This window comes from Colobus angolensis, unplaced genomic scaffold, assembly GCF_000951035.1.
Source record: "Colobus angolensis palliatus isolate OR3802 unplaced genomic scaffold, Cang.pa_1.0 Scaffold190, whole genome shotgun sequence".
Taxonomy (NCBI): Eukaryota; Metazoa; Chordata; class Mammalia; order Primates; family Cercopithecidae; genus Colobus; species Colobus angolensis.
In genome coordinates, this window is record NW_012115044.1 from 7,159,771 (window position 1) to 7,182,344 (window position 22,574).

The 22,574-nt window shown below is 39.7% G+C and overlaps 1 protein-coding gene and 1 pseudogene across 2 annotated transcripts in view; one reads left to right on the forward strand and one right to left on the reverse strand.

Annotated features, from left to right (window-relative positions):
- Positions 1–22,574, reverse strand: part of GSK3B (glycogen synthase kinase 3 beta) — a 284,345-nt gene that overhangs the window by 219,134 nt on the left and 42,637 nt on the right. The window lies entirely within an intron of this gene.
- On the forward strand, positions 208–1,332 carry LOC105510738 (annotated as a pseudogene).

Here is a 22,574-nt window from a genome sequence, read left to right on the forward strand (position 1 = left end):
ACTACTCCACACATCCCTCTCATCTGAATCAATTCCTCAACTCTACCTCTTCTGTGATCAGCAAACTCCACTTTCTAGCCTTGTGGAAAACGTAACTCCCCCAAATATGCTACTTTAATAAATCCCACAGAGGCTGATGTTATTCAGTTCCTCCACACGTCTCAAAACCATGTCCTTGCAGGCCATGGTGGGGCAGAGGTTGGGAAGATGGCATGGTGAGGCTAGGCAGAGACAGGTTGGGGCAGCAACCAGACATGGTCTCCACCAGTGAGCAGCCGCAGCTGCAAGGAACTCACTGTGGCCCTAGCCCCGCCATGGCTGCTCAGACACAGGTTTGACTTCTTCAGCAAAAATGTGGACTCAGAAAAGCACCCAGGAAAGCTGAACCTCAAAGATCAGACATAGACACAAGTGGTGAAGCATACAAGAGAAGTGCTTTGATTCCTCCTGTGGAAGAAACAGCCTTTTATCCTTCTCTGTATCCTATAGGGGCTCTCATAAAACCTTTATTTTTTACTGTTGGGTTTACAGGCTGTGCATTTGGATCAGCTGCTATTTGGCAATATGAATCACCGAAATTCAGGGTCCAGAGTTATTTTGATATAAAAGTTGATGGTTGAGATAGCATAAGACCACAAAAAGGAGACTTCAGAAAGGAGAACAACAAGTGGTGGAATAACCTAAGCGATGGCCAGCAGACCGTGACAGATTATCACAGGTGCAAATGAATGTCTTTGTATTCTGTTGATAGAGAATACCATCTCTGCAGCGGACAATGATCAGATATTTCACATCTAATCCAGCCTCAACAGTTCTTTCTTTTCCAGTGTTGCTGTCAACATTCAGTTATTTCTCCTTATTTCACATGGCAGCAAATATCTATGTTTTGTGGAGCTTCACCTCCAGCACAGTGAACATTCTGGGTCAAGAGCAGTGTTATCATCTGCAGGTGTTATTTCCAATTGTATCAGTTATGTGGGTAAAGTTGCCACAGGAAGATAGGGACCATCACTTGGTGCATCTGGCACCATCATGATGGTCCTTGCAGCTGTCTGCACTAAGATTCCAGAAGGGAGGCTTGCCACATTTTCCCTTCAGATGTTCACATTCATAGCAGGGAATGCCCTAAAAGTCATTATGGCCATGGATACAGCAGGAATGATCACGGGATGGAAATGTTTTGATCATGCAGTGCATCCTGGGGAACTCTCCTTGGAATATGGTATGTTACTTATGGTCATAAACTGTTGTGGAAGAACAGGGAGCCTCTAGTAAAAATCTGGCATGAAATGAGGATGGATGGCCCCCAAAAAAGGAGGTGGCTCTAAGTAAAACTGGGATTGGACAGTATTGGTGCATCTGGTCCGTGATGCCTGAGAACCATAGGAGCACACTGGCCCTACGGTGACCACGGCTATGCTCTGGCTTGAAAGATATCAGTATCTGGCCTCCCAGTGTTTTCAGCTGTGTCCCCCAGTCTGTCTTTTAGAAGGTGAATTATGACAAAGTTGTGAAATAAAGGTTTATACCTAGTTGGAAAAAAAAAATCACATCCTCCTTGTTCCCTATTGCCATTTCAGAACCATTATACTTTCTCGGTCATCCAAAAAAACTCTGCTCCTCCTATGCTAGTTCCTTCCCTATCAGCTTCTAAATGTTGGGGTTCTTCTAGGCTTGGTCCTAGACTCCCATTCTCTATCTTCTGTCTCCATACTCTCCCCAGATTATCTTATGCATTCCCAGATCTTTAAATACATGGTATTTATCCAAATTATTACCATTTGAGAGCTGTTGGTTCTCAAAGGTATTTCTGTAGACCAGACTATTCTTTCAACCTTTAGAGACTTGAATCTATATTCAACTTCCCACTTTGGAGTTACACTTGTGTCTCATTTCCCTGATTAAAACTCCTTAAAGGCTTCAGCATCTTGTACAAAACCCTGTAAGATCTAGTTTCATTCTGATATCATGCCATTCTTCCCTTGCTCACAATCCTTCGGTCACACTAGGCTTCTTTCAATTTATTGAATACACAAAGCATTTTGCCACCTCAGGACTTTTTCACATGATGTTCCCTTTCCTTACAATATTCTTTTACCATGCCCATCCCTAATCCCTTCCTTTTTATCCTTTATGTCTCAGCTTAAACCTCACTTCTTCAGAGACGCCTTCTCTAGGACAATCCAATCTAAAGTAGTTTTCACCTGTTATTATATTCACAGTAACCAGTTCTTTTCCTTCAAAGCACTTAATCACAATTTTTATATAAGTAAACACACAACCATGTCCTGACCATATTAGTCAAACTATATCTTCTGTATGAATCAAAAACCAGTGAACAAATATACTTACTCACAACCACACAGCTAACGAATGGAAAAATCAAGATCTGCCCAATCTAAATCCAGTGTTCAACACACTATAAAAACTTTTCCTAACAAACTCTGTTCAATACACTATAATAACTGTTCCCAACAACCTCATCTATTATTGTCTCAAACATAATGTAACTAAACCTAATAAGTCTTATTGTAAAAGAGTATGTTAAAATTCAAAGATATCGTACAATGTAAAAATTACATGGACCAAAGTGCTAAGTATTTAATGGTAGGTCTGGAATTTCAAAAAAGGTATAAAACAATTTTTATATTAACACTTCTTGAAATATTTCTAAAACACATTCTTATCTGAGTAAGATGCAAACTAATTTAGCAGATAGCATTTCAAATTTTCATTAATAAAACAGTTGCGTGGAATGAAACATAGAAATCTCTAGAAAAAACAATAATTACATTCCTAAATTAGCCCACCAAAACCCCTTTAATACTGGTTAATAGGCTTTAGTACTAATAATACAAACTTGAATCGGGGTCCAGGAAGCAAGGCCATGGAAAGAAGGCCCGTGAAAGAAGGCTGAGGATAAGAAAGGAGGGTAAGAACTCATTCTCAAGTCCTTGGGTAGCCAGGACTCTGCTACTTCCTAAGCCTTTTTTCCCCATGGCCCACCTCATGTATTCAACAAGGAAGTAGAGGGACAGAGGGTGAAGTAGGAGAAGAGTAGGAGAAAACATTTAACAACAAGCACAATATTAGGCATGTGACATACCAATTTTACTTACTCCCACCAATCTCACAATGCAGTGACCATCATTCTCTGTTTCACCGGGAATATTTAAATCTAAGCCTATACTCTTTCCACTACTTCTTAAGCAACCAGCCCTAAGTAAGTATATAATTAGCTGTTTAATGCATTGTCCATGAGGAGATAAGATGTATCTGCAGTTTTTGCTAGTTTTTTATAAACAGTAAGAGCTCAAATATTTGTTGGATAAATGACTGAAATCAGTAAATGAATGAATGAGCAAAATAACTCAAGTTCTGTGACTTTTCCTAATCATTCCAGACTACAGTGATTACTCCTCCCTCTGGATTAACACTTAATGTCTCTACCTATGTTGTCCTAGTCACTACATGAAGCTACTGAACACTTGAAAGTGGCAAAGTTTGAATGAAAACATTCTGAAATGCGTAACAGATTTTAAGGACTACATATTGAAATGTTAATATTTTTATATATTGGGGTAAATAAAACATATTATTAAAGTTAACTTCAGGCTGGGCGCAGTGGCTCACACCTGTAATCCCAACACTTTGGGGGGGGCCGAGGCAGATGGATCACAAACTTAGGAGTTCAATACCAGCCTAGCCAATACCGTGAAACCCCGTCTCTACTAAAAATACAAAAATTAGCCAAGTGTAGTGGCAGGCACCTGTAGTCCTAGCTACTCAGGAGGCCAAGGCAGGAGAATCACTTGAACCCAGGAGGCGGAGGTTGTAGTGAGCCAAGATCGCGCCACTACACTCCAGCCTGGGCAACAGAGTGAGACTCCATCTCAAAAAAAATAAATAAATAAAAAGCAATTTAATTTCATCCGTTTCTTTTAAGTTTTCATAAAGTGGCTATTAGAAGCCAGGAGCGGTGGCATGTTCCTGTAGTCCCAGCTACTCAGAAGACTGAGGCAGAAGGATCACTGGTGCCTGAGAGTTCAAGTCCAGTCTGGACAAAATAGTAAAACCCCTTCTTTAAAAAATAAAAACGTGGCTATTAAAAAATTTAATTATATATGTGGCTTGCAATACACTTTATGAACAGCACGGATCTACACCATCCATTTGGCAGCATATATATTTCTACTTCATAACATCTCATGTTAAATATTCAAATATGTACACATTTCCCTAGAACATAGGGTCCCTTATCCTCGTAATAAATGAATGTATTTTAAAGCAGCTTCATTAAGTTATAATTCACATAACATACAATTCACCCACTTAAAGTGCACACAACGATTTTTAGTACTTTCACAGGCTTGTGCAACCATCACCCAAATCAATTTCATTACCCCAAAAAGAAACATTGTACCTCTTAGGTGTCATCCCCCAATCCTTCCATTCCGGCCCTAAGGAAACAGTAATCTACTTTCTGTCTACAGATTTGCCTATTCTGGACATTTATATAGGACGAATCGTATAATACTTGGTCTTTTATGCTTGGTTTCTTTTACATAGAATGTTTTCCAGGTTCATCCATGTTGTAGTATGCTTTGGTCCATTTCTTTTGGTTCCTCAGTAATATTCCATTTATGGAAATCCCATATTTGATTTCTCCATTCACCAACTGATAAATGTATGGGTTGTTTCTACTTTTGGTTATTATGAATAATGCTATGAACATGTGTATATATGAACATATGGGTATATATAACTAGGCATGGAATTGCTAGATTATATGGTAACTCTATGTGTGTATTTTAAGAACTACCAGATTGTTTTCCAAAGCAGCTGTACCATTTTACATTCCCACAGCAATGTATGAGGGCTCCAATTTTTCCATATCCTAACAAACATTGGTTATAATCTGACTTTTTTATTCTAGCCATCCTAATGAGTCTGAAGTGGTATCTCATGGTTTTGATTTTTATTTCCATAATGACTAATGATGTTGAGCATCTTTTCATGCACTAATACGGTTTTGCTCTGTGTCCCCACCCAAATCTCATCTCAAATTGTAATCCTCATGGATTGGAGGAGGGGCTTGGTGGGAGTTGACTGAATCATGGGGACAGACTTCCCCCTTGCTGTTCTTGTGATAGTGAGTTCTCACGAGATCTAGTTGTTTGAAAGTGTATGGCACTTCTCCCCTCATGCGTGCTCTCTCTCTCTCCTGCTCCACCACGGTAAGACAAGCTTGCTTCCCCTTTCACTTTCCACCATGGTTTTAAGTTTCCTGAGTCCTCCTACCTATGCTCCCTATACAGCCTTTGGAACTGTGAGTTAATTAAACCTCTTTTCTTCATAAATTACCCAGTCTCAGGTAGTTCTTTATAGCAGTGTGAGAACAGACTAACACATACACTTACCGACCATTATGTTTATCTTCCTCATAGAATTAGATATACATAAGTTCTGTCTATTCAGACCCTGTGCCAAATTTTTAATTGGACTGTTTTTTTATTATTGAACTGTAAGATTTCTTCTTGTATTCTAGACACAAGTCCTTTATCAGATATAATTTGCAAGCATTTTCCCTTTCTGTGTTTTCTCTTTCTTGATGGTGTTTTGAAGCACAAATGGTTTTATTTTTTACAATGTTCAATGCATCAATTTTTTCTTTTGTTGCTCGTGTGCTTGGTACCATATCTAAGAAGCCATTGCCTACCCAAGGTCAGAAAAACTTAATCCTATGTTTTCTCCTAGGAGTTTTAGCTCCTAGTTGCTTTAGCTCTAGCATTTAGGTCTTTAATCCATTTTGACATAATTTTTGTAGATGGTGTGAGGCAGGAGTTAAACTTCATTCTTTTGCATGCAAATATCCAGCTGTCTGAGACCATTTGTGGGGGGAAAAAATTCTTTCACCATGTAATTACCTTGGTATCCTTGTTAAAACCAACTGACCTTAAAGGTAGGGGCTTATTTTTAGACTAACAATCATACTCCGTGAATCGATATCCAAGCACCACACTGTCTTGATTGATGTAAATTTTTAAATTGAGAAATGTGAGTCCTCTAACTTTATTTTTCAATTTTTGAGGGGCATTCAGAGTCTGTTATGAGTTGAACTGGGTACCCCAAAAAAGATATGTTAAAGTCCTAACCACAAGTACCTCAGAATGTGACCTTATTTAGAAATAGGGTCTTCACAAAGGTAATCAAATTAAAATGAGGGCCGGGAGAGGTGGAGGTCACTCATGCCTGTAATCCCAGCACACTGGGGAGGCCGAGGAGGGCAGATCGCTTGAGGTCAGGAGCTCATGACCAGCCTGACCAACATGGCAAAACCTCATCTCTACTAAAAATACAAAAAATTAGCCAGGCGTGGTGGCAGGCACCTGTAATCTCAGCTACTTGGGTGGCTAAGGCGGGAGATTTGCTTGAACCCAGGAGGCAGAGGTTGCAATGAGCCGAGATCATGCCACTGCACTCCAGTCTGGGCAAAAGAGTGAGATTCCATGTCAAAAAAAAAAAAATTAAAATGAGGTCATTCAATTGGCCCTAATCCAATATGACTGGTGTCCTCACATAAAGAATTTTGGACACACAGACAAACATACACAGAGAGAAAATATTATGAAGACACGCAGGTAGAGGAAATCTAAGTGACTTTAGCGATCTATAAGCCAAGAAATGCCAGGGATTGCTAGCAAATGCTAGAAGCAGCAAGTGGGGACAATTCCCTAGAGCAGTCAGAGCCAACACCTTGATTTTGGACCTCCCACTTCTAAACTGAGAGAAAAATTTCGGTTGTTTTAAGTCACCTAGTTTTCGTACTTTCTTACTGCAACCCTCGGAAACTAATACAGGATCCCTTGTATTTCCATATGAATTTTAGGATCCGTTTATCAATTTCTGCAAAGGGCAATCGGAATTTTGCCTTCTGCAAAAGGCAACTGGAATTCTGATAAACCTTTGGATCTGTAGATCAACTAGGAGAGCATTATTATTTAAACAATATTAAGTCTTCCAATTCATGAACATAGGATGTCCATCCTTTTTTTAGGTATTAGTTAATGTATTTCAACAATGTTTTGTAATTTCCAGATTATATGTTTTGTACTTATGTTAAATGTATTCATAAGTATTTTGTTCCTTTAGATGGCATTATAAGTAGAACCGTTTCCTTAATTTCAGTTTCAGTTTGCTCATTTCTACTGTAGAGAAACACAGTTAATTTTTATACATCAATCCTACATAAAATGAGTTCAACTTTGCTGAACTCATTTATTAACTCTAATAGATTTTTAGCAAATTTCTTAGGATGTTTCTATAAATATCTGCAAATAGAGACAGCTATACTTCTTCCTTATCACTCTGATGCCTTTTACTTCTTTCCCTGCCTAATTGCTCTAGTTAGAAACTCTAGTACAATGCTAACAAAAAAAAAAAGTGGCAGCAGAGGACATTCTCATATTGCTCCTAATATTAGGTAGAAAGCATCCAATATTTTGCCATTAACTATGTATTAGCTCTGGGTTCTTTCATGGATGTTATCAGATGGAGCAAGTTTCCTTCTATTCCTAGTTTATTAGCTTTATCATGAATAGAATGTACTTTTTAACATATCTATAGTCTACATAATGTATAGCTCACTGGTACTCTCTACTGTGCTAATTGATTAAAACTGGTATTAAGTACAACTTACCAAAGAAAGTCCTGGATTTTTTTATGTAACAGAAAAACATAAATACTACTTTATTAGGATAATTCAGAAGATATCCTCATTAAGAATATTTATGTTGTTAAACTAATTCTGATCACCAGTTTTGTTGTTGCTGTTTTGTTTTTAACACCCCTAGAGTATCACCAATTAAAGTATCTAAGAGAAGGGGGTACCATGACTAACTTACTACTAAATGACTCAGAGACAAAAATTTAACTTAAAAAGCAAATCTGGCTGGGTGGTGGCTCATGCCTATAATCCCAGCACTTTGGGAAGCCAAGGTGGGCAGACCACTTGAGATCAGGAGTTCAAGACCAGCCGGGCCAACATGGCAAAACCCCATATCTACTAAAAATACAAAAATTCGGTGGGCATGGTGGTAGGCGCCTGGAATCCAAGCTACTCAGGGGGCTGAGGCAGGAGAACTGCTCCAACCTGGGAGGCAGAGGTTGCGGTGAGCCAAGATCACGCCACTGCACTCCAGCCTGGGCGACAGAGTAAGACTCCGTCACAGAAAAAAAAAAAAAAAAAAAAGCAGATCTACGCCATCTAGCGGTTTTAGGAAAAAAGCTTGGATACACAGAGATCAAAGTATTACGCTACAATAAAGTTTTAGAATCAATGTCAGACAAATTTACAAGTTCCCAAACACAGAAATAAAAGTAATGTCAACATCTGTTAAAGAAACAAAACCTAACACTCAAATTTGTTTTAACTGACAAAACCCAAAGTTTGTGATAACTCAGAATAGCAGTTCCTATCAGTGCATTAAACAATTATCATCTCAATATCTTGTTTTATAACACAAAGAAAAATGCTGAATATAGTGAAGTATAGAAATACTCCTTATTCACTAGCAATAACTTGAAACAAACAAACAAATTACTTTGCTTTTTACTCAGGGTATTGCCCTAAAGGACCTTTGTTTCTCCTACTGGCCTTCCAGTTCTAACTTTAAAAACAGATATGAATTTCGTTATTATATTGTAAATGGTCCCTCTATCCACTCCAGAAGAAAGAATCAAATGGCAAGATAAAATAAGGCAATAATTTAAAAGTAATAGCTTATCCAATTATCCAAACTGCTTAACTTCTCAGGCAATTAAGAAATATGACCTTCTCCATCCAGAAATGGTGACAGACTGAAAAACTGAAGACACATTATCCTAAAGAACTTGTATTCCTATCGGAGAGATAACTCAAAATCTAAAATATGAAACAATCCTAAATATATTAAGCAAGCAGGTAGCGTGTAATATGTCATATGCAAAGGAAGGAAATATGTTTTACAAAGTGAACTCCAGACTGGGTGACAGGGAGAGACCCTATCTCAAAAACACAAATAAATAAAAAACTTTTTAAAAGCACTACCCAAAAGCTGGTGAGGATGTGAAGCAACAGGAACTCTCACTCATTGTTTGCAGAAATGTAAAATAGTACAGCCATTCTGGAAGACCCATCAGCAGTTTCCTGCAAAGCTAAATGTAGTCTTACCACACAATCCCAGCAATCATACTCATAAATATTTATACAAGTGAGGTGAAAAACTTATGTCTGTAAGATACAATGAATTTTTCTGAATTTCTCTTCAAAGGTTCAGCATGTTAACTTCCTTGTTTTTTGTTCTCAAACTCAACTTTCTTGTTCTCCATGCCTCCTTGCCTCTAGTTACTATAAACAACATTCTCGTCAGCTCTTACCAATAGCTCACATCTGTTCCCTTGGTTAAACACTCTGCACCCATTCCACCCATTAGAAACCACACGTCACCCTTTGAAACCACACGTCACCCTTCGAAACCACACGTCCCACCAATGCAATTCACCTTCCCCTTCCCCTTTCTTACTCGGAAAAAATATTCACAAGTAGCCAATCAGGTCAGCTTAGATTGTGTGGTCCAACCCCAGCCCATGGGGGAGTGACACAGAGGTAGGGACTATGCATTAGAGATAAAATCCCCTTCTCTCTTTTGTTCCCTGTTTTTGCCATTGCTCCATCTGCGAGATACACCCTTCTGCAGAAGTAAATTGCCTTGCTGAGAAAACTTTTGCCTGAGTGCTGGTTTCACTTTGCAGCACCGAGCATTTATCTCCAACAAATCTGGGGGCTCGTCTGGGATTCACATTCTCCTCTGGGAAAGGGTGTCTGGTCCTCTCCCATGAAGAAGTGAGCCCCACTCCCTCATTGCAGGGGCCTCCAGGATAAAGGAATTGAGGCCCACCCAGTGTGACAAATAAACCCAGACTCTCAGCAACATGGGAAAGAAACAGGCCAGCAGCTTGGGGAAAGGAGGCTCACATACCTCGGCGACCAGGTAAGTCTGTGCACAGACCAAAGTCAGAACGTTGCAGGGGCGACAAAGTATTTCCTTGGTGGTTGGGATTCTGGAGGTTAAAAGTGTGTGTAAATGATCACAAGCACTACTGCTTGCAGTGCTGGTTGTGTGAATGGTACTAAACACTACTGCTGTGCGGAGTTAGAGGGTCCTATCTGCAGTTCGTATGAGAGGTCACCTCATACGGCTTAGGGCGGCCCTTCGGGGATCCTGTCAGGGGTTTATACTGACCCGCCATCAATGCTAAGAGGGATCTGAAATATTCCCACAAGGGAAGTGGCCAGAATGGACGAAGCAAAAAAAGGGTGCAAGAACCCTCCAGTAGGTGGGGCTAAAGGATAGGCAAGAAATACGAGGTACTGAGGTACGAAGTATTGAGCCTTAACAAGCTCCTCAGGGAAGAATAGGCAAGAAATCACTGATATAAAGGATTCAGTCTTAACAAGCCCCCAGAAACGAATAGGCAAGAAGTCTCTAGTACAAGGCATTGAGCCTAACTAGGACCCAACATGGGAAATACCCCAAGCAAGACAAAGAGTAAAAATGATAAAAATAGCAACAAAGATAGTCCCCCTAATAGCCTCCTAGGTTTCATGTTAAAATATTGGAAAGATAATAAAAGGTTAGGAAACCCAGTTCCCATGCCTAAAGACCATCGCGTGGGATCCCCTAGACCATCTTCCCCTGCTCAGTACCCCCAATCCCTTCCTCTCAGGCAGCTGTTGCCATCCCAGATCCCGCTTCAGATCTTTCCCCTACTCATGTTACTGCCCCTCCTTACAATTCTGATTCTTGGGAATCAACACCCTATGAACCTATTCCCTCCCAGCCTAAGTATCCCTTCTTAAAGGGACTCCATGCACCTAAGTCACCAGGCAGCTTTTGTACAGTTGGCAGCATCAAGGATCCGTGGCAGCATGTTATAGGCATCATCCGGCCCCTGGTGCACCTCCACGGTAGGCAGAGCCCACGCTCCTGCCCTCCGGCTGGTCCAGGGTTCAGGCACCATGTAAACGGCAGCTCTGCAAGACACGCAGACCAGGCCACAGCCCATACCCCGAACAGGCTGCATTATGGGACATCTGCCTTACTGCTGTTGGGGCCACGCGGTGCCGGGATTTGGCTGCGGTTCCAAGCAGCTGGGCATCCCCACAAGCTAATTTTCCTGAGCAAGTGGTAGATAATCTCCCAAATGATATATCCACTGGCATTTATTGTAGTTGGGCCAGTGTTGGAAGTAGAGATGTCCATAAGATGGTGGTGAGCATAGGATGGAACTCATACTACAAGAATACAAAGAAGCCCATGGAAACACATATCATGTATACCTTCATAAAAGACTTCTATAAGGAAATCCTCAGTGTGGTCACTGTTGGTTACCCCAGACCAGAAAAGAACTTCGATTCTTTAGAGTCATTTATATAAAATGTACCACTGGAAAAGTATTACATGTGTATGAGTAAGAGGCTATTCTATTAAAACAAGAGGATGATTTAACTACTGATAATTTGCTTAACCCAGCAGGTTTCTTAACAAGGGTTCTAAACCTAAAAAGAAAGCACACATGTTTAGATTTAATTAATTACCATACAAAGGTCCAGCCAAACTTAGGAGAAACTCCTTTCAGGACCAGGTGACACTTGTTTATAGATGGTTCCTCCCGAGTGATTGAAGGAAAAAGACACAATGGGTATTCAGTAATTGATGAAGAAGCTCTTCAAGAAATAGAGTCAAGAAAATTGCCCAATAATTGGTCTGCTCAAACTTGTGAGTTGTTCGCACTCAGCCAAGCCTTAAAGTGCTTGCAGAACCAGGAAGGAACCATCCATACTGATTCTAAGTACGTCTTTGGGGTGGCTCATACATTTGAAAAAAATTTTAGACTGAACAAGGTCTTATTAATAATAAGGTTAAAACCTTGTTCACAAAGAGTTAATCACCCAAGTATTGAATAACCTTCAGCTGCCAGAGAAAATCGCTATTGTCCATGTCCCCAGACACACACACAAAAAATCCTGTCTTTCAGGAGTCAGGAAAATAACGTAACAGATCAGATAAGCCAAATAGGCTGCCGTTTCTTCTGAAATGCCTGTTCTCCACTTAACTCCTTACCTTCCTCCTCCTACTGTGATCTCCGTTTTCTCTTCCACTGAGAAAGAAAAGCTAGTAAGAATAGGCACTAAAGAGAGCTCAGAGTAAAAATAGATATTGCCAGACCAAGTCCTGTCCCACGTGCATCAAAGGACTCATTAAGGACCCCAGGCCATGTGTAATGCAGTCTTCAGGAACTTATACTCTAGCCAAAACAGGTTACAGATAGTTGCTTTATATGTAAATATATGAAAACTGATAAACAAACTATAAAAGAGATTATCCCTTGGGGAAAGGAGTCCAGGCTTAAGACCATTCCAAAGTACCCAAATTAATCACACAGAGATGCCTCTAATGGGTCATATAAAATACTTATTAATGACAGTAGATCACCTCACTCACTGGGTCAAAACTATTCCCTTTACAAATGCAACAGCCAATTATATAGTTAAGGCATTAATTAAAAATATAGTGCTCAAGTTCAGGCTAATAAAAAATATTGACTCAGACAATGGAACCCATTTCACAGCTCATATCATTAAAAAGCTATCCCAAGCCCTAGACATTAAATGAAAATATCATACTCCTTGGCACCCACCTTCATTAAGGAAGGTTAAAAAGACAAATCAGAGCTTAAAGAACCATCTAACCAAATTAGTTATAAAGACTCAGTTGCCATGGACCCAATGTCTTCCTATTGCCCTGCTGAAAATCCGAACTGCTCCTCAAAAAGATATAGGCCTTTCCCTTTATGAGATGCTCTATAGGTTGCCTTATTTACACTCCACTGCTGACGTTCCCACACTTAAAACAAAAGACCAATTCCTCAGGAATTATATACTTGGTCTCTCCTCTACTTTCTCTTTTTCTTAAAACCAAAGGTCTCCAAACACAGGCACTATCCCTGGGGTTCTCAGTCCATCAATATCAGCCTGGGGATCACGTCCTCATCAACGAGGAAAAACTTGAGCTGGCCTGGGAAGGACCTTACCTGGTACTTCTAACCACTAAAACCGTAGTCCGGACAGCAAAAAAAGGATGGACCCATCACACCCGACTCAAGCAAACACCACTACCCCGAGTCATGGGCCATTATCCAAAGAAAAAACCTCTCAAACTAAAGCTAAAAAAAGTTTAACTCTCTTTCATCTATTCTATTACTCTTTCTTCTTTTCTCATTTTATTGCTGACCACCTTATCAATGTAACCAGGTCAGACTCACCCCAAATTATTACCTTTGATGCTTGTCTTGTTATACCTTGTGAGGACGGACAATGACAGAGACAAATCTCTACTTTAGAAAAATACCTCTGTCCCTCCAGAAAAGTCAGTGACCCTGCATCTTGCTCACTGCATGGGTACCAAGACATCCCAAATTGAGAGATACGTTCCCAATGGGCAGATATCATATGGACTATCAGAGATCTGGGCTGGACCTCCCCAGAGGGCTGTACTAACCTAAAATCTTACCTCTACTTTTACCAAAGGAACCACCCCCTCTAACTGTCCATCTCACCATTGTAACCCAGTAACTATCTCCATTAATACTCCTACCTCCACCAACCCTATGCCCCCTTTAGAGCACTTTTTTTTTTTGATTAAGTAATAATTTTCAGTTTACTAGATGAAACAGACTTGCAACATAGTCTGCATGAATGCAAAATAAGCCATCTCTTACGGCTTAAGAGTAAAGGCTAATGGATACGACCCTATATGCTTATTTAAAATGCGTTTTATTAACCTCCCTCCTCCTTCTCCATCTAAACCTTCTATCCTGCCCAACAACAATGCTGAAGTAAATATTGTAAAGTAGATGATCTAAGGCAAACTCTAGCAACTAAAACAAGATATCAAGATACAAATGTCTGGTTGAAATGGATCAAAAATTCCGTCCACACATTAAACAAAAGCAATTGTTATGCTTGTGCACACGGCCAGCACACCTGTCCCCTTTCCACTTGAATGGTGCTCCAGTCAACCAGGTATGGGCTGCACGGTAACTCTCTTCCAAGATTCTACAGCTTGGGGCTATAAATCATGCCAAGCCCTCTCTCTGCTCTATCCCAAAGTCCAACACCCTGTGCGTCAGCCCCCAAGGGCCATCCAGCTTCCATCTCCCAACATCAATTTCACCTTGTGTCTCTCACGGCATGGGAAAAACTTGGCATTCCTGGGAAGCTTAATGGAATGCAGTGAGCTTAGGCCCTTCCAAGAGCTTACCCATCAGTCCACCCTTAGCCATCCTTGAGCAGATATATGGTGGTATTGTGGTGGACCCTTACTGGGCACTCCACCAACTAACTGGAGCAGCACTTGCCCTCTTGTCCAGTTGGCTATCCCTTTCACTCTGGCATTTCATCAACCAGAGGAAAAAAAAAAAATCACAATACCGAAAAGTAAGAGAGGCCCCTTATGGGCCTTTTGACTCTTAAGTTTATTTAGACGCAATTGGGAGTCTCACAGGAAGTACCTGATAAATTCAAAGCCTGGGACCAAATAGCTGCAGGATTTGAATCATTATTTCCATGGGTAACTATCAATAAAAATGTAGATTGGGGCCGGGTGCGGTGGCTCACGCCTGTAATCCCAGCACTTTGGGAGGCCAAGGCGGGCGGATCACGAGGTCAGGAGATCGAGACCATCCTGGCTAACATGGTAAAATCCCATCTCTACTAAAAATGCAAAAAAATTAGCCAGGCACGGTGGCAGGTACCTGTAGTCCCAGCTACTCAGAAGGCTGAGGCAGGAGAAAGGTGTGAACCCGGGAGACGGAGCCTGCAGTGAGCCGAGATCACGCCACTGGACTCCAGCCTGGGCAACAGAGTGAGACTCCATCTCAAAAAACTATCAAATAAATAAAAATGTAGATTGGATAGATTACATCTATTATAATCAGCAGCAGTTTATTAATTACACCAAAGATGCTGTCAAAGGAATAGCTGACCAATTAGGTCCTACTAGCCAGATGGCTCAGAAAAACAGAACGGCCCTAGACACGATATTAGCTGAAAAAGGTGGAGTGTGTGTTATAATTAAAGCTCAACGTTGTACTTCCATCCCAAACAATACTGCCCCCAATGAGAGCATAGTGAAGGCCTTGCCGGGGCTTACCACTTTATCCAATGAATTAGCTAGAATCAACAACTCTTTTTCAAGATGGCTAAAAAGGCGGTTTGATAAATGAAAAGAAATCGTGGCCTCAATTCTTACTTCTTTTGCAGTTGTAATAGTTGTACTCATTCTTACTGGTGCTATGTCATACCATGCATCATAGGTTAGTGCAAAAGTTTATAAAAACAGCACTTACTAAAATCTCCCTTAGCTCTCCTCCACCCTATGCAAATAAGCTTTTCCTTTTAAAGGATCAAGTCGAACAGCAAAGCCAAGACATGTTAAAGAGGTTTAAAGAGAAAAGATTATAAAAATTAAAAGCAGGGAATTGTAAGATACAATGAATTTCTCTGAATTTCTCTTCAAAGCTTCAGTCTGTTAACTTCCTTGTTCTTTCATCTCAAACTCAACTTTCTTGTTCTCCACGCCTCCTTGCCTCTAGTTACTGTAAACAACGTTACCATCAGCTCTAATCAATTAATTCACATCTGTTCCCTTGGTTACCCACTCTGCACCCATTCCACCTTTTTGAAACCGCATATCCATCCTTTGAAACCACACGTCCCACCACTGTAACTCACCTTCCCCTTCCCCCTTCCTTATTTACAAAAAAAATATTCACAAGTAGCCAATCAAGTCAGCTTAAATTCTGCAGTCCAACCCCAGCCCACAGGGAAGTGACACTGAGGTAGGGACTACATATTAGAAATAAAAACCTCTTCTCTCCTTTGTTCCCTACGCTCTTGCCATTGCTCCATCCGCGAGACCCACCCTTCTGCAAAAATAAATTGCCTTGCCAAAAAAACTTCTGCCTGAGTACTGGTTTCACTTTGCAGCACCAAGCATTTATTTCCAACATGTCTACACAAAAAAGTGAACACAAATGTTTACACTAGTTTTACTCATATTTGCCCAAAAGTGGAGGCAACCAAGATGTCTTTCAATAGGTAAGCAGCTAAAAAAACTGTGGTACATCCATACAATGAGGTATTCTTCAGGGAAAAAAAGAAATGAGGTATCCAGCCAGAAAAAGACATGAAGGAATGTTAAATATATGGCTAAGTGAAAGAACCACATCTAAAAAGGCTACATACTATATGATTCCAACTATAGGACATAACTAGAACTATAAAGACAAAACTAGAGACAGTAAAAAGTTCAGTGGTGGCCAGGGGATGGGAGGAGAGGGTGGCTAAATAGGTAGATGATGGGATTCTGGGGGCAGTAAAACTATTCTGCTTAACTGTAATCGTGGATACATGACATTATGCATTTGTCAATATCCACAGAACTATACAATAAAAAGTGTGGGCCCTAATGGAAATTCTAAAAGGCAAATTACACACTTCAGTTAATAATTTAGTATCAATATTAGTTCATCAATTGTAAGAAATATACCATAGCATTGCAAGATGTTAGTAACCAGGAAAAATGTACCACACCAATGCAAGATGTTAGTAACGGGAAATATGGGTGGGGGTAAGGCATTATATAGGCATACTCTACTTTCTGTTCACTTATTATGTAAACCTAAAACTGCTCTTAAAAAATAAGAAAGAAAAAGGCATGACAGCACAATGGTTCTAAGCCACTAGAGTATGTATCACTTGGAAGGTTTATTCATTATTAAAATTTAAATTTAATTTATTTATTTATTCTGAGACAGAGTCTCACTCTGTCTGCCTAGGCTGGAGTGCAGTGGTACAATCTTGGCTCACAGCAACCTCTACCTGCTGGGTTCAAGCAATTCTCATGTCTCAGCCACCTGAGTAGCTGGGACTACAGGCATGCACCACCACGCTCAGCTAATTTTTTTGTATATTTAGTAGAGACAGGGTTTCACTTTGTTGGCCAGGCTGTTCTCGAACTCCTAACGTCAAGTGATCTGCCCGCCTCGGCCTCCCAAAGTGCTGGGATTACAGGTGTGGCCACCGCTCCCGGCCTAAACTTTTAATTTTAGACTACACCATCACATTACTTCTTTGTACTCCAGTTTCCTCAAATGTAAAATGAGACAGTTAAATTTGACAGACAGGAACATGAATCAGAATACTAGAGTCACTTTCAGCTCAAAATTTATTTTCATTTCTACATGAACCTAAGTTTGAACTAAAATGAATTCTAAAGCACAGACTCCTTTATTTATCTTAAACCTTTTCAATATAGGCAAAGAGAATTTCCATTATTTTCAACTAAGGTGATAACCAAATTGTCTTATAAGTAAATTAATGGTTAAATAATGTCTTTCCTATCACAATTCTCTCTCCACAAGATCAAGAGCATTTAGTCTTTTGCAACTGTTTGAGGTATTCAAAAGGATCATCAAGAGTGTAAGTTAAGAATCTGAGATAACTATAAGGAATCAGATACTCTCAAGAAGGCAATCCAGATAGACAGGCTACCATTATCTCTCACTGGTAGCAACTTTCTCATATTCCCTAACATTCACGTAACCAAAGATCAACACACAATAAACCCAATGCCAGCAGAAGTCAATTTCCTTGTCTTAAAAGTGGTATATCACACTAAATGTCAAAAGCCTCATTCTAGAAAACCAAGATTTATGATCTATCCTCAAGCAACTAGTACATAAAATAGCACCTGCGTGCTGTAGAATATGGTACGTAAGAAATAATCAAGTGTTTTCCAATTAATTTATTCAACAAATAGTTGTTGAACATTTACTATATGTCAAGCGCTATGCTGAGCAATGGAACAGAATGACGAGCAAAACCAAGTTTACACTCCAGTAAGGAAGACAAACTAATATGTCAAATGGTAATAAATACAATCTTTTAAAAACAAAGCAACGTAACTGGTAGGGTATTTATTGACTGAGAAAGGACACCTGAAAGCCTTTTGGAATAATGATGAAGATGTTCTATACTTAACTTGATCTGGGTGTTGTATTCACTGAGCAGTACACTTAGGCTTTATGCAATCTGCTGTTTATGTTCTACCTGCAAGTGTTTTCTAAGCCTGCTAAAAGGCTTAGAAAGCTGCTAAAAGGCTTTCCAGGTGTTGCATCTGGAATATCAATGTTGTCCAGCTCTAATGATGATTTCCTCTTGATTACCACAATTGTTAACATACTTCCAAATATATGAACTATGTATCTTCACAGCTAAATAAAATTACAACGTCTAGAACCATTAAAGCCAATCATTTAGTAAGCACCAACTGGATACAGACAAGTTAAGGTAAAAGAAAACCAAACTCTTATCTCAACTTACAGGAAAAGATAAAAACAGAATGATGCTAAAAAGGAGTCCTACAACTAATCATAATAAATATAAAATGTGATATAAATGCCTTTTAAAAATAAACCTACCTTTAACCATTTAGTGTTTCCTCATTTCCTCCTCTGTTCCAAAACTCCAGAGTTTCTGTTAGAGGGGAACAAAAGGAATGCAAGAACTGTGCATTCAAATTGTTCCACGACCCATACACAGTCTAGCCTAGTCACTAAGAGCATAAACTCTGGAGCCAGACAGGCTGGGTTAAATACTAGCTTTGCCACTCACTAACTGTATTACTTGAGCCAAGTCGATTTATTTCGGTTCCCTGTGCCTCAGGCTCCTCATCTGTTAAGCAGGGATAATAGAATCTTATCTCATAGGGTTGTTATGAAGACTACATGAGTTAATTTATGTACTGTGCTTAAAACAGTAGTTGGCACATCAAAAATGCACTAGATAGGTGTTTATTACTGCTGCTACTCCTGCTACTAGGAATCCTACAAGAATTGGCACCTATGTACAACAAACAGGCAAATTAATCCAGTTAAGAAAAGGTATGGATCCTAACAGCTAACGTCATTGGTAACACTCCATTTCCGCTTTTAGCAGGCTTAACATATTCCATTTATACCCAGACTAACAGTACTTTTAGTATGACTCTGTTTTACATTAATGTATCAACTTAGCACATTCCATCTAAATTGTTACTTATACTTACATTATATAAAACAGATCATATGATGCCTAACGAATGACACAAAACATTCAATGAAAGTCAATCAAATTCCCAAGTACAGAAAAGGGAAAATATGCCTATATATGTCAAGGGAAAAAGTTAGTAGTTAAGGCAAATCTAGTTCCTTTTTAATGGGTTTAGACAGTCTCAATTTGATGAATGACCAACCCCTCCAAAAGGAATCTCTGTCTCTTCACTTTTCTACATGACAATCAAATCAACAATTTAATCAATATCTGTACCCACTATGAATCTAACATGTCCCTAGATACAATCAGAGAATGTAAAAATTGTATGAGACATAATCCTTGCTCTGACTGACTAGTCAGGAAGAATCTATAAGGAATTAGATAAGGAAAAGAAATCCATTTATTCAGTCAACAAACACTTCTTGAAGGAGTAGTCAGTGAATGTGGCTCCAGGCCTGGCCTAGGTGGTTTTAAAATTTACAAAGCAAATATGGTCAAATGGATAAAAGCTACACAATGTTAAATACAACAAAAGCTGTAGAGTGTATGAAGGAAGCAAGAAAAAGAAAAATCTGGAATGTCAGAAGACTTCCTAGGAAGGTACATCTGTGCTAGATGTTGAGAGACAGGTAAGTTGACCAAAAAGAGGAGAGAACATTTAAGGCAGAGGCAAAAGCATATACCAGAGACAAATCAATATGCCTTCTGAACAGAAGATAAACCAGAAAGGTAGCCAGAGATCTTACATCATGATAAAGGACTTAAACTTTATTCTGTAAGGAATGAGTAGTAAATAAAAGATTCATATGGGGGGATATATGATCAGACTTCTGAATGTTTACCTGGGGTAGGACAGAAGAATAGACAAGGCTGGAGACAGAAAATCAGTAACAGCCTAAGGGTAGGCAAACCTCTTCTATAAAAGGCCAGGCAGTAAACATTTCAGGCTTTGCAGGCCACACAGTCTCTGTCACAACTACAAAATTCTGCCTTCGTAGCATAAAAACAGTAGTAGACAATACATAAACAAATGAGCAAAGTAGCTGCCTTAATCCATTTTGTGGGGCTATGACAGAATACATGAGACTGGGTAATTTATAAAGAAGAGGTTTATTCACCTCACAATTCTACAGGCTAGGAAATTTAAGAGCATGGCCCTGGCTTCTGGTGAGGGCTTTCATGCTGCATCATAAAATGACAAAGAAGCTCAAAGGGGAAGTGGTCAAATGTGAAGAGGAAAAATCTGGGAGCATCGTGGCTTTGTAACAATCCATTATCTCAGAACTAACCCATTCCCATGAGAACTAATCTAGAACCACCAGAGCAAGAACTCACTCACCACTACAAAAAGGCACAAAGCCATTCATGAGGGACCCACTCCCCATGAAACAAAACATCTCCCACCAGGCCTCATCTCTTAACACTGCCACACTGATTATCAAAACAAGTTTTAATGGGGACAAACCAACCATATCTAAACCACAGAAGTTGCACTCTAACAAAATTTGATTTACAAAGACAGACAGCTAGCCGTACTCGGCTTTATGGGCTCCAGTTTGCGAACCTCTGGTCTAGGCAGAGTGATAAGGTCCCAAAATAAAGTGAAGGCTCTAGTAAATGAAGAGGAATAGGTTCCAAAGATACTTAGGGAGTAGACTTGAAGAATGACTACAGGTGGACAACTAGGTGTAAGGAGGAAACAACTTTGGCTCCTGGGATGGAAGCCAGGGACGTCTACGGATAATGGTGCCATTTACCAAGATAGAGAAGAAGAAGAAGAATACAGAAGTTTCATTTTGTTTAGGGGAGGAGAGAGGTGAGGAGAGAAAATGAGTTCAGTTTCAACATGTTCAGTTTAAAGTAGCTGTGGAACATGTAAGTGGTAATTCCTGCAGGTCTAGGATTCTGAAAAGATCTGGGTTAGAGGACTAGATCTGGCCAAAGCAGTGGTATTAATATCTGGTTTTTCATAAACCAGATCACTGGGGTAGAAGGAAGGTAGGCAGAGTAAGAACAAAGGGCTGAGGTCAAAATATGAACACTTAAACAGGGGTAGGTGGCTGGAGAGGTAGAGAAGTGCATTGCAGGCAAGACTGAGGAAATAACCTGTGAGGCAGAAGAGCCGTTTGAGTGAAGTGTTAAAGGTCACTGTAGCTAAATTAAACTACAGTATACAATCGTTGCGAGAAGAAATTAGTGGGCCAAACACCAGGTCTAGTAGAATCTAGGACACTCTAGATGCTGTCTATCAATTTCCCTTTTTTTTTTTTTAAAATGATGGAGAAAAATCAGTGGGCAAGCAAGAGAACAGGACATTGGGACATAAAACTGAATAGGCTGGTTTACAAAAAAAACAGATATTGAAAGAAAGTCAGAAAATTTTAATCAGATGAAAATAGGCAACAGGACAGTTTTCTTAACTAGAATGGGACATAGCTCAACTGTTTAATTAGGTAACATAATCTGTAATATGTAGGGAAGCTGTAACACTGAAGGAAATAAAGATAACATAGGTGTTAAAGATATAGCACAGCCACTCAGTAGACTGGATTTACTTTATCATGAATAAAGGGTTTTTTTTTAAGTATACAATTAATTATAAAAAGCACTATACTGGGTCAGGCACGGTGGCTCACGCCTGCAATCCCAGCACTTTGGAAGACCGAGGTGGGTGGATCACCTGAGGCGGGGCTTTGAGACCAGCCTGGCCAACATGGCAAATCCCCGTCTCTACTAAAAGTACAAAAATTAGCTGGGCGTGGTGGTGGGCATCTGTAATCCCAGCTACTTAGGAGGCTGAGGCAGGAGAATCACTTGAACCCAAGAGTCGGAGGTCACAGTGAGCCGAGATCATGCCACTGCACTCCAGCCTGGGCGACAGAGTGAGACTCCATTTCAAAAAACAAACAAAAAAAGATACGAGTAATGTGGTATGACTGCAGATATGAAGAGACTTGCATATAGGAAGTACTTTTGAAAAAAAGCAATGAAACCTTTAATAATTTGTTAAATCATTCCTGAATTGAACAACAAGGTCTTTTTACTAAACCAGCTATCAATAAAAGTAAAAATTGTTTTTGTGGCATTTAAAATCAGTGAAAATTCCTGTGTGGGTTTAGCAGCATTAAACTTTAAACACCATTAACAAATCCTGAGAAATTCACAGAAAGAAAGAGTTTACTATTTTTAAACATACTAAATGTGCCTCTTCTTTATAAAGGGGATCTGTGGGTGTTAGAGAAATTCAATAAAGAGGGCTACCCTAGAAAACAGGATTTTCCATCCATTGATGTTGTACTATATAAAAAAGGTGCAAATTTTCAACAGGGCTCTAAAATGTTTAACAAAATAGTACAATTTATTTGACAGAAGGAAG